We start from the raw sequence: 8700 nt of genomic DNA on the forward strand, positions 1-8700 counted from the left end.
CGATACTCGGTTCTTACCATTTTATACTACTTGTGTGGTCCGATGCACTTGCCAAAATCATGAATAGTGAGCAAGCTCAGGCTTAGAGCGTGAAGACATGGCGCTTAGCGCAAGGGTTGCACTTAGCGGATGGACAACTAAAATTTTTTTCTAAGTCTTTTCTGTCCATCTCTTCACCTAGGCTTAAAAACCCCCTTTGCTCTCTACTAAACAAGCTGAAAAATTAATCACAATCACAAGCAACTATTCTAACTACATGCAAGAGATACATATTGAAAAAGAGAAAAGGGAAAGAAAAGCTGGGTTGCCTCCCAGTAAGCGCTCTTTTAACGTGATTAGCTTGACGCATCTTCCTATTATCCAGAGTCCAACAAGGTTCCTACTTCCAGAACCTTTTTCTCAGGTCTCCTCTCCTCCATCACATGAACCTTCAAACAAAAATTTTGGTTAGGTGGATCTTTATCTTCATGGAGCAGGTCAAAGCTTATTTTCTGATCTTCTATGCTCATTTGCAGCATCTTCTTTCCCTTGTCTACCATGCAGCTTGTAGTAGACATGAATGGGCGTCCAAGAATAAGAGGAATGTTAGAGTCCTCTTCTATATCCATCATGACGAAATCAACTAGAAAAATTAGATACTTGACCTTCACCAAAACTTCTTCAATCACTTCATATGGCCTTGTGATGGAGTGATTAGCTAACTAGAGGGTCATGCGTGTGGGCATTATCTCTAGCTCTCCAAGTCGCCGACACATGGAGAGAGACATTAAATTGATACTAGCTCCCAAGTCTATGAGAGCTTTACCCACAACAACCTCGCTAATGGAGCACGATATAGTGACACTTCCAGGATCTTTGTGCTTCGAGGGAAGGATGCGTTGAATGACCACACTACAATTACCTTCCACTATAATAGTATCACTATGCATGTACCAGTTCTTCTTGGTCAGCATGTCTTTTAACAATTTGGCATAGAGGGGCATTTGTTGGAGAGCTTCTCCAAAAGGCAAAGTAATTTCCAGTTTCTTGAAGATGTCAAGAAATCTGGCCAAGTGTCTTTCCTTATCTTTCCGGGAAGGCACCAAAGGGTATGGTACTTTCGTGCCTTCAGTAAGAGTAGGCTTTTTCCTCTTCTCTCGTGTAGCCTCATTCTTGCCCTTCTTTTTCTCCTCATCAACCTTCTCTTTTTCTTTTTCCTTTTTCTGATTTTTTTCTTTTTCTTTTTCTTTTTCTTCTTCTTTTTTCTTTTCTTTTTGTTTTTCTTTGTCTCCCTTCATCTTTATTTCTATTTCACTCTCTTTTATTTGGGCCTCTCTCTCCTGGTCATCTTCATCTTCCAAAATCTCCTCAAGTTCAAAAAAGTTTGAAACGGGTTCAAGTGTCGACTCTGCTGCCGACTGTTGTTTATAACCCTCCACCTTCTCTTCAGCTCTACCTTCATCAACTTGAATTTCCATTCTGCTCCTTGCCATTACAGCTTTACATTCTTCCTTCGAATTCTTCTCAATATTTCTAGTAAAGCTGCCTGACGACCTATCCGCCAATTGCTTTGCGAGCTGGCCCACTTGGACCTCCAGATTCTTAATGGAAGACTCCATGCTCTTCTGGTTAGACATTGAAACCTGCATAAACTGAGCTAGAGTCTCTTCTAGCTTAATGGTACGCTCATAGGGACTAGGCACTTGCTGCTGAGGCCTATTGGACGGTCCACCCTGGTCTCTGTTGAATTGATTGCCATGGTGGTTTTGCCATTGTCTCTATTGTTGATATTGCTAGCCATTTTGGAATCTGGTAAATCCTCCTGCATTAACAGTATTTCTGGGCTGATTCCCCATGTAGTTGACTTCATGAACAATTGGTTCTTCACTAGGGATACAACATCCAGAGTCATGTGCTCCCCCATAGATTGTACATCTTGCAACCTGCAAAATAGAAGATTGTGAAGTTTGTGCAGAATGAAGCTGAGTTGGCAACTTACTTAGTGTCTCGGTTAATGCCTCCAGTTGCATAGATAGCAACTTGTTATGCGCCAACAACGCATCCTGTGATGTAAGCTCCAATAGGCTCTTCTTGGTTGGGATGTGGGCTCTGTCTCTTAAGATGGCAATATCACTAGTAGCCATGTTTTCAATAAGGTTCATTGCTTCTTCAGGAGTCTTCATCTTGATTTTACCCCCAGTTGAAGCATCAAGAAGCTGCTTAGATTGTGGTCTTAACCCATCTATAAAGATATTGAGCTGTATCGATTATGAAAAATTGTGGGTATGAGTTTTTCTTAACAAGCCTCTGAATCTTTCTAGGGCCTTACTCAGTGATTCATTTGGAAACTGGTGGAAGGAAGAGATGGCGGCTTTGCCTTTTGCAATCTTTGACTCAGGAAAATATTTCTTTAAAAACTTTTCTACAACTTCATCCCAGGTCTTCAGACTGTTCCCTTTAAGAGAATGGAGCCACCTCTTAGCTTCTTCAGATAGTGAAAACAAAAACAAACTCAATCTGATTGCATCTTCCAGCACACCAGTCAGCCGAATGGTATTGCATATTTCAATGTAAGTGGCCAGGTATGCGTATGGGTCTTCATTTGGTAGACCATGAAACAAATTATTTTGAATCAGTTGTATCAAAGAAGGAGGATATGTGATTGTTTGTGCCTGAACCTCTGGGCGCTATACTGGAAAAGAATTGTGGCATAGTGGAACTTGAGTAATCTTCTAGGGTCACTCTTCTTGGCTCTTCAGCCATAATAACTTTTTCAACAAAATCAGTATGCGATTGCCCTGCAATTGGAAAGCTAGAAGATGCCTCGGAAGATCGACGTTCTTCTCCTGGAGTTGCCGCTGCTTCCAAGTCCTACAAAATTTTTCTTATTCTCTTTGTGTTGTGCCTCCTGCAAGTAGCGTTAATCTCCAAATCGATGGGGATCAAATCACTTGGAGTAGATCTTCTTTGCACACAAGAGAAACAGAACAACAATTATTCAGTTCAAAAGAACAATGAATTTGTACAGTAACTAAAATATGAACAAAAAGAATCAATGAATCAAAGAGAAAAATATAAAGCAAGACCGTAAAACTAAACTGAACTCTTCTAATGAATTAAGTTCCCCGGCAACGGTGCCATAAATACTTTGTTCACTTTCCTATATGGTTTCTTTTTCTCCAATTTTTAACTAATATATTCAAGGGAAATGAAATACCAGAAAGCGCACAGGGTCGTCAAGTATTTAAAATTAAAACAGAGTGATCCAAGTATCAAGCTCAGGGAACTTGCTTATTAGACATAGTTTTATTCAGAAATAAGGCATTGTTGGAACAAACATTGATAATTGATGGTTAAAAACAGAAATAAACTAATTCTATGGTAAAAATAGTAAATGCAAGTAAGTAAAAGTTGACAGCAATAGGTAAAAAGTGTTGGGTCTTTCTAACAAACAAGTTGATGCATATAAGGATATTTATCTAATTAATTATGTTCTTGTGTTCTATGCTGTAGCCTAAAGTACTAAACCTCGGTCCCTCGTAAGTTTAGACTAATTTAACCTAAGCTTCGTTCGTAGATCCCTCTTGTAAGACTAGGCTTAACTTAAACAACATTATCATCACAACATATTCAGAAAACCAAAACCCCACAATCCATCCCTGGTAATGTAGTAATTTAGTCCTGCTTCTATCAAGTTCTAAGGTAACAGTACATTTCCCAATGCTAAAGTCACCTAACAGTTCACACAAATGGGTGATCAGGCCAAGAGCATGCAGTAATTAAGCATTGAAAGAAGCATTGAACACACAAAACACAATTAATTAGATATTAAAGATAATTACATCAATTGTTCATTAGAAATCCCCAACTAGGGTGTTTAGCCAGCCATACACAGAAACCCTAACACAAATGAGATAGAGAGTACAAAATAATTGTTGCTTACACAATAAGGGCGATCCCTCCTCCTCTTCTTAGCACCTCACAATCACTATAACACTTACTAATCTCTCTAAAAATGTAGAACCCTAGGCTTCTCTGCACAACTGCTCCTCTTTGCTGCCTCCATAGCATTATTCTCGAAGTCTGTGCAAAATATGCAGCTCTGGTCTCTCAAAATTGTCACCCTAATTCTGAAAATTCAGGGTTAAATAGGCTCTAAAATTGCGACGTCGCGCTTAGCGCCACCCTCACGCTTAGCGCGAGTAAGTGGATTTGGGCTTGGCGCTAGTCGTCCACTGAGCCTGGCAAGGGACAAACGTCTCGCTTAGCAAGCTGATCTCGCACTTAGCACGTGACCTTGATCCTTGTGCTCTTCCAGATTCCCTTGTCATGCTAAGCGTGCTGAAGCTGCGCTTAGCAGTGGATGCACGCTGATCCCACAGGGTTCGCTTAGCGCAACTACTCCTTTTAGCACTTCAAGATTTTAGCCTCTTTTGACCTAAAATTGTGAAAATTTTATCATTAAATCACATGGGAGATACTCTAAAGACAACTATCAAAACATATCAAGATTTATTTACAAATTCCTACAAAAGAACTATAAATTGGGGAACTATACAAGTTTTAGAAAATGTTTTCTATACAAAAGTTAGTCGTATAAGACGACTAACAAAAACATTAAATGAGCTTGAAGCTATAATCTCTACACCACTCCTCAAGATAAAGCTCTTTACTTTGACGAGAGAAATTGTAACTGTAAAGGCATATCAAAAGCAAGCCTGACAGTGCTACGCTAAGAGCTTAAAGGTGGCTCCTTATCCTTCCATAAGAGGAGGCAAGCTCTACCCCCTTTCTAGTGGCAGCAATAGTCAAGTCATGATTGCTGTCTAGTTGAGCATTTGTAGTATAGTATTTTTCTATTCTTCTTAGCGTATTTGACCTCTCTTTGACCCATATTTTCTCACTTTAGCTTAGTTTTCGTCTTAGGAAGATGATTGAGCTTAATTGATAATTGTGGCTTATTTTTGGATTTTTATGCTTACTTGACCTATCTGCCTTGTGTAGGGCCTATAGAATACTACAAAACTCCAAATGCTCAATGTGAGTAGTCCCTGGAAAGCTTCAATTTTGTCGAATTGGGCTTGGAAGTCAAAACTACACTTGAATAATTGGGCTGCGAATTTGGGCATGGCTTTGTGTAATTAGTTAAATTAGGTAGATTAGATGAGCCTAATCAAGGTTCATACCTTCATTCGGAGTAGTAACTGTATATATTAGTGGAAGTTAGTTAGTTAGTTACTTTATTTTGTACCAAAAACATATTTAGTTATTTGTTGTGCAAGCTTTAGGAAAAATCTTATCTCTCATTTTTGTTGGATCAAGTGGACTCAGAATAATTAAGAAGGGGGGGTTGAATTAATTATTAATGTGTCTTGACTAATTAAAAATTATCCTTCTTAATATTACTAGATTCAATTAGGCTTTTACTACTAGGTTAAGAAAGTAAAGAACAGAAACAGAAACTTAACCAAAAGTAAAATCGGCAAATAAAAGTACATAGTGGAAATTAAAGAGTGTAGGGAAGAAGAAGACAAACACGAGATTTATACTGGTTTGGCCACAACCCGTGCCTACATCTAGTCCCCAAGCAACCAACGGTTCTTGAGATTTCTTTCAACCTTGTAAAATCCTTTACAAGCCAAAGATCCACAAGGGATGTACCCTCCCTTGTTCTCTTTGAACAACCAAGTGGATGTACCCTCCACTTGAACTGATCCACAAGAGATGCACCCTCTCCTGTTCTCCGTATAACAACCTAAGTTGATGTACCCTCTACTTGTGCCACAAAGGATGTATCCTCCAATGTGTTAGGAAAAAGAATTCTCAAGCGGTTAGTCCTTTGAATCTTTGTAAAGGGAAACAAAGGATATCTCAGGCAGTTAGTCCTTTGAAATCTTTTGTTTAAGAGGAAGGGAAGAATCAAAAGAATTCTCAGGCGATTAGTCATTTGAATTCTCTTGGAAGAGGGAGAAGGGAGACACAAAAGAACTCAGGCGGTTAGTCCTTCGATTCTTTTGGCAAGAGGGAGAAGGAATGAAGAAAAAGAATAGCACAAGTTTTTGGTCAATGAACTTTTCTTGAAAGAGAAAGTATTGAACAAAAACTTTTAGAAAGATGAAGAGAAATGAATCAGAAAGTTTTGTAAAAAAACGTTATTGAAATTCATGCCATGGTCACATATTTATAATCATTTGATGACTCAAGTTAAAGTTTGTGACTCTTTGGAAATTTCTTTAAAACTAGTCACCTTTTAAAAATTGTGACTCTTTTGAAAACTAGTCACTTAAAAAGTTGTGACTTTTGAAAAAATCCTCAAAAATAATTCACTTTAAGAATGGTGACTTTTGGAAATTTATTTTTCGAAATCAGTCACTGGTAATCGATTACCATTATAGTGTAATCGATTACGCATCAAAAGATGTGACTCTTCATGTTTAAATTTGAAAATCAAAACGTTTAGAAACACTGGTAATCGATTACAAGTATTGTGTAATCGATTGCACAAGTTTAAAATGATTTGAAAATGTTTTATCACTAGTTGTGACTCTTGAAATTTGAAATCTAACGTTTTAAAACATTGGTAATCGATTACATGCTCATGGTAATCGATTACAGCTTTGCAAATCAGTTTTGAAAACAATGCTGGCTACTAGTAATCGATTACTACCTTCTGGTAATCGATTACCAGAGAGTAAAACTCTTTGGTAAAAGATTTTGTGAAAAATTCTTGTGCTACTCAATGTTTTGAAAACCTTTTTTAGTATTTATCTTGATTGAGTCTTCTCTTGATTCTTGAATCTTGAGTCTTGAATCTTGATCTTGATCTTGATCTTGATTATTCTTGAATCTTGATTCTTTGAAACTTGATTCTTGAAGCTTTTTGACTCCTAATTCTTTGGAACTTGCTTAACTCTTGATTCTTTGGCATCATGAAAATAATCTTGGAAGACATTGCTTCCACAATTTTCTCTCAATTGTTCTTCATTCTTCTTCTTCTTCTTTTCACTTATGTTCTTCCTTTTTTTCTTGCACAAATTTAGTGGCTTTTCCATTGGTGATGATCATGGAAGGCTAAACACTCAATCAATCCAAGGATCCACTCTAAGCAAGACTAAATTTAAGTTTTAGTTTAGTATTTCTAATCTGTGTGAATGCTCATCTTTTTCTTCAATCCTATTTTTGATTTTCATGCTCATGAATATACTTAGGATTGAAAAAAAAATAGTTTAGGGATTCCATTCCTAATTTTGACTTTAATCACAAATTGTTTGGATGATATTCCAACCTCATTTGCAATCTCAATGAAATTAGGGATTAATTCGATTGAAACAACTATAATGACATTGATTGAACTCTCACAACATGATCATTCTCTATAGAACTATGATAATTCATTTGCATTAGTTTGGTGAATTGCATTGATGCTATTAAACCTGATTCGTATTCTATTTTTTTTTGTGTTCTTTTGTTCTTTCATTTCTGTCATGTTCCTTCATTTTTAGTTTTTGGGATTTCGCATTTCTTTACATTGCCTACTGTCATACCCTAATTTCATCCGGGGACCATTATTTGGTGGCATGCAACCTTCGCTTGACCGCCTCGAGGTACTTAACCCCCATTGTTTGGTAATCCGTAAAGTTCTGCAACATTTCGGAAGTAAAAAACAAACATTGTTGCGCAATCCGTAAAGTTCCACAACATTTCGGAAGTCAAAAAGAGCATTGTTGCGTAATCCGTAAAGTTTCGCAACATTTTGGAAAGAAAATGGATGTCGTTATGGAACTTGTAAGGGAGTTGCTACGTGCACCCAGCATTATTGCTGGGGCACCCAGCAAACAGTGAAGTGGCAAAATTGCCCTTCAATAATTCTTCTTCCGGAAGAAGTATTTCCGTAAACTTTTCGGAACAAGCTTTTCCGGAAAGTTTCCGGAAAAAGACTTCTTCCGGAAAAAGAATTTGGGAATTCCGGAAGTACTCACAAACTTCGTCCGGAAGATCGTCATCCGGAAGTTTCCGGAAGAAGGTTCTTCCGGAAACTTCCGGAAGAACCTTCTTCCGGAAACTTCCGGAAGAACCGTCTTCCGGAACTGAACTTTTTTTAAAAAAAAAATTAAATAATATTTAATGCGTATGTAATGACGATTTTGCCCTTGTGTAATTTTCTTTAAATTAACGCGTAAACGCTTCTTTCTACTGCGCTTTCGCTTTCTTCGCTTCTTTTTACTGCCTTTCGCTTTCTTCTGCTTTGTTTCTTCCGGTTGCTTTGTTTCTTCCGGTTGCGCTTTCACTATTTTGGTGTTCTTCCGGTTGCGCTTTCGCTATTTTGGTGGTGGTCCCGTGAAGTATTTAGAGATTCGGTGGTCCCGTGTTCGGTATTTGAAGTTTTGTTAGTGGCTGTTCTTCCTATTTTGTCGGAGGTACGCTTTTATGGGTATTTTTTTTCTTTTCCGGAAGAAAAGTAGTAAAAAAAATGTGTATGCGGAAGAAATTTTAGGCACTGACGCCTTTTCCGGATGAAGTGTTGCCGGAAAACACATCCGGAAGACCTTCTTCCGGAAGTTACTGAGGCCCATTCCGGAAGAAGGTCTTCCGGATGTGTTTTCCGGCAACACTTCATCCGGAAAAGGCGTCAGTGCCTAAAATTTCTTCCGCATACACATTTTTTTTTACTACTTTTCTTCCGGAAAAGAAAAAAAATACCCATAAAAGCGTACCTCCGAC

Source organism: Glycine max, chromosome 2, assembly GCF_000004515.6.
Source record: "Glycine max cultivar Williams 82 chromosome 2, Glycine_max_v4.0, whole genome shotgun sequence".
NCBI lineage: Eukaryota > Viridiplantae > Streptophyta > Magnoliopsida > Fabales > Fabaceae > Glycine > Glycine max.